At 37.3% G+C, this 4,640-nt stretch overlaps 1 pseudogene; it reads right to left on the reverse strand.

Annotated features, from left to right (window-relative positions):
• Nucleotides 1-905: 905 nt before the first annotated feature.
• LOC120619325 (28S ribosomal protein S35, mitochondrial-like) lies at nt 906-1,940 on the reverse strand (annotated as a pseudogene).
• Nucleotides 1,941-4,640: the final 2,700 nt, after the last annotated feature.

Consider the following 4,640-nt stretch of genomic DNA (forward strand, 5'->3'; position numbering starts at 1 on the left):
CCACATGCTTCAGGCACCCTCTGTGAATGGGTAGGCGAGCTCTTTAAATTTCACATATATTCTCTTTAAAAAAAAAAACTCAGTAATTCCTTTATTTTAATTTTAAATTAATCACTTGCGGACAACTTTGGGAGTGGTAAAAAGTGATTTAAAGATATACTTAAAAGCACTGAACTGACAACTAAATTGAACGGAAAGTTTCTTAGGGCAGTTCTCATTTTGTCATACTCCAATTAAACTCAAGGTCGTTATACCTCATCTCTTTCCTGAGCTGTGGAAGCTCTAACTGGGGAATTGAGAGGTGACTAACAGTTAATCTCCATTTCCACTTTTCTGCAAGCTCGGGTTTGGAGAGATGAGCTCCAGAAAATAAAAAGTAGGATATTAAACATTTGAAGCAACATAAAGTGACCCCAAAATAGAAGGAAGGAACCAATTCTTTAGGTTAGAAAATACTCACAAGTCAGACCTGCTTTTAATCAGAATTGGTGTCTGTGAAAATGCATTGAGTAGATAGTAGTTATGCAAACAAAACACTGAATAAGGAACTGGATTATAGGCCTACTTTCCAAATAACCAAAATCATAATTCAAAAGTAACCAATAAATGCTAATTTATAGGGAAACAAATGTAGCAGGTGACAAAAAACTGCATATATATATAATTTATATTATATATAAGTAGATATAATATATATAATACTAAAGTTATTATGGTAGAAAAGAAATCAAAACACTTTAGAACCAGAAGTAATCACAGAGATCTAACTAGTCTAATCGTCCCAGTGTATAAATAAGAAAATGTGTGAATAATCATTGCCATTGTGCATTACTATGAAAGAAATAATTTTAACTCTGAAGTAATACAATGTTTTTTTAACATTTTCAACCTTATATCAAATTAGATAACAATTACATATAGATCATAAAATTAATAAAGCAAGCAGATTTTTCTACATAATTCATGTCTAATTTAATAGTCTGTTCACTGATTCTTTGTAATGAGAAAGGGTATTTTCATTTGTCCCCCTCATTCTTAAGACAAAAATAGACCTTTTGAAATCTTCAACTTCTTTAGTACCGAGGCGTTCTTTTTTATTTACTTCCAGATTTTTCTCTGCAGCTTTAATTTGGAGAAGTGTTTTCGAGATTTTTTTTTTCTGCTGAGCTATTTTTCCATATATATTTTTTTTTCCATGTCTGCTTCAGTCTTATTTTTCTCCCATTCCTCAGTTTTCCAAGACTCATGATATAAAACTGTTTGCAGATCCATTGCATAATCATAATTCTGTCCCTTTAAAGGACACCTACCTGTCTTGATGGTAAATACATCTGTGTTCTTAACAGTATTTCTCTCTTATAAATTTAATAAGTTTCTCCTTTGCATGATCATCTAAATTCAAACTGGAAAGTTTAACCCTTAAGGTGACTGCTCGTGCTTTGGGGTTTCGAATAGATGGTCCAAAGAAACGTAATCAGCTGTGTCAATTTCATTCAGAAAATGCTTCTCGCATTTCTCATCACTGTCTAGTGCAGCCAGCCACTCAGTGTAGAAATCTCTAAGAGCTTCACAGTGCTTTTGAATTGCTACAGAAGTCATATGTAGAACATTGGGGATCTTTAAAAGTTCTAGATTTCCCTCCTTTGCCATGGGCACCCCCCCACCCTGTTTTCTGGATAACCCATTCGAATGGGAAGAGGTACTGCAGAGGTTTTAAATGGTGCTGCAACAGGACAAACAGCAGGCCAGTCCTGGTCAACAGCCTTTTTCTCTATCCTAGGAGGTGGTGCCTTCCTTCTCAGTGGCCTTTTGAGGTTTCGATGTTCTTTGAGGCTTGATCTCTGGGCAAGAGTGGCCAGAGATGCAGTGGTGGAGAAAGCATGTAGCGTCCTAGGCCCTGGCTGCAGGGCCAGTGACATGGGGGACTCAGTGGCCACCATGGCTGCAAAGACCTCTCATAATTCTTAATCAAATGCATAACCATTTAAAAAAAATCTATTCCAAATATAACAAATTTAGCATAAATTTAATTTTTAATATTTTAATCTGTGTATTTCCTGAGGAAAAGTTAACTAAACTTTACCTCAAATCTTCCATCCATATTAAACTTGAATTGCATAATTATCATAATTTTACCTGTTAACTGGAAAAATAGGCCATAATCCAAGCAATGTGACAGCCAGTAAGACTCTAAGTCATGCAGGAGATGACCAACATGGAGGTTCTGGGCAGCTACTGGAGGGCACACAATGTACAGGATCAGTGGGAAGAATGAATAAGTTATTCATTTTTCCAATGAAAAATCTGTCCTCACAAATTAACTGATTCTGCATAAACATAAGCCCATCCAGCCTTGGACATTTTTATCATGGAGAAAAAGATATCTTTGTCCAAGTGCGGCAGAATGTAGTGTGTCTCCTTTCCTTTGCCAAGCTGACATGAGGGCAGACCTCCTGGGACCTTTAAGATCATGTGCTGCTCACACCTTTAAGTTAGAGAATCATTATATAAATGTCTTCCTATGAATATCTTCCTTTCATATGTCTAAGCTGTAATGTGCAAATACCCTGAGTTCACGCTCATATTTTCTCGTGTCCTCTAAGTCACGTAGAAAACTGCTTTCTTCGTAATGTGTGCTTACTCTTGTTAGTCTGTTAGTCTGTTAGATGGCAGTTGTAAAAGGTGTCTGCTGAAGGAAACTCTGGTCTCATTTTGTCTTAAGACAAAAAGAGCAGGACAAAAGTGTTAGGAGGGAAGGAAGCTGCCTAGTTCTGTCAGAAACCAGCATTGTGTCAGGCATTTTTATAAACTTTGCATTTAATTCACACAACGCCATATAAGACGGGATTGTTATGACTCTTGTTCTTGAGTAAATAGATGTTCAAAGAGTTGAAGTTAATTCTTTGAGGCCATGTAACCACTAAATTGGCAGATTTCAAACCATAAATCTCTGGCTCCAAAACTCATGCCTCTGTTTTTTTTTTTTCCCACTGAAATGTTGCCTGCTTGTTGTCTATTTCTATCATGGAGTCTGCTTCAGACAACTAAGATCTAATTCTTTCTTCTCAGGTTTTACTGAGATAGGTTAAGAGTGGAAGATAGTACAGTTCTATTGCTGGGTTTTAGGATCTTTGTATTACAACCAAGTCCTCCACACCCAACTGTGAATAAGGAATTCACACAGCTCCAGCCAGGGCACACAGGCTTGATTAGAAGCTTACTCTGTCTGGAAGGAATGTACTGGGAGGAAAATGCCTCAGTTTTGGATGGGGTTCAGTTCTTGGATGATGAATTTTGTCAAGATAATGAGAACAGCTATTGAGACAGAAGACTAATTTTATCCGCCTTTTTGCCAAGGTTGAAGATGATTGTTGATCATTAAAGCATGAGTCAAAGCAGAAAAAAAGACATTAACCCAGAATCACAAAATCTCATTCATGAAAGTTGATCTGCTTAGTGATGCATCTGGCTTACATGAAGTCTTCAGAGATGTCAGAAAGTGGTTGGAAGCAGTGGATGGTCTGGAAGAATTTGCTAAAAGACTAAGCTACATGCGATTAGATCTAAACAGCACAGCCAGCCTAAGCCAAGTCAGAGTCTCTTATTTCACAAGACGAGGGTTGCCAGAAGCCCTATCTCTCCTATCCTGATATATGAAATCATAGCATTGGAGGCTCATTTCTTTGTATTGGAGTCTGTCTTTTCCCATCAGGTCTACACTAATGTTCTTATAACGTAATGAAGATAATTTTGTCAGACCTTTTTTCCCGATTGGAGGGACAGCCCTTTAACCCGGATCATAAAAGTGGAATGACGAGGGAAGGAGTGTCTGCAGATGGGATGACAGATTTCCCTGACTTGCCAATTTTATTTAGGGCAGGACCAAATAATAGGTCCTTGGTTGCTGTTTTTGTTGTTGCTGTGTCAGTGAAGTAAATAGCCTAACAGAGCACTTCTTTTTGTGATAGGGAATAGCCATGCAGTGCTGAGGGAGTGTGGAAGCAGCCTGGGGGAGGCTGGGAAGAAGTGTTTCTAGTCAAGCAGGCCTTTCTGCAGGCTCCCATTACACTGAGAGCTAGGTATAGAGGGCCTCAAAGGTACCCCTACTGCCAAGTAGTAGATTTGCACCCAGGTACCACTAGTGAAGATAAATGATGGTTACTTCAGACTCCTATGTCCCACACCCTTGTGACTGCTTCTCTTTTTCAGAGAGTAATACGTTCTATTACATCGCTTGGAAAAATGAAAAGATGATAACAATCACCACAAATTAAATTAACCTTAGACACACTTTCTGAAAATTGCATTTTTTCAATAGCAGAATTACAGAATTTTAGAGCAGAAAAGAACCTCAGACATCACCTGATCCAACTACTCTCATTTTGCAAATGAGATAACCAGCACAGTATTTTAGACCTGTACCAGTTTCCTGATCTTTCAACAGAAGCACACACACAAAAATATTTGTCCTATTTTAAACCTCTTACAGAGAAAACAGACAGAAAAAGTACATTCTAAGAATGTACATTCTAAGAAAAACTTAATTAGAATTTTTTTATTTTGTGTAGGGAAAATCTTAATAAAATAACTATCACATTAAGTGCTTGTGGTTATTTTTAAGCATTTAAGAGCAAATTGAC

Source organism: Pteropus medius, unplaced genomic scaffold (assembly GCF_902729225.1).
Source record: "Pteropus medius unplaced genomic scaffold, Ma_sr-lr_union100, whole genome shotgun sequence".
NCBI classification, from domain to species: Eukaryota; Metazoa; Chordata; class Mammalia; order Chiroptera; family Pteropodidae; genus Pteropus; species Pteropus medius.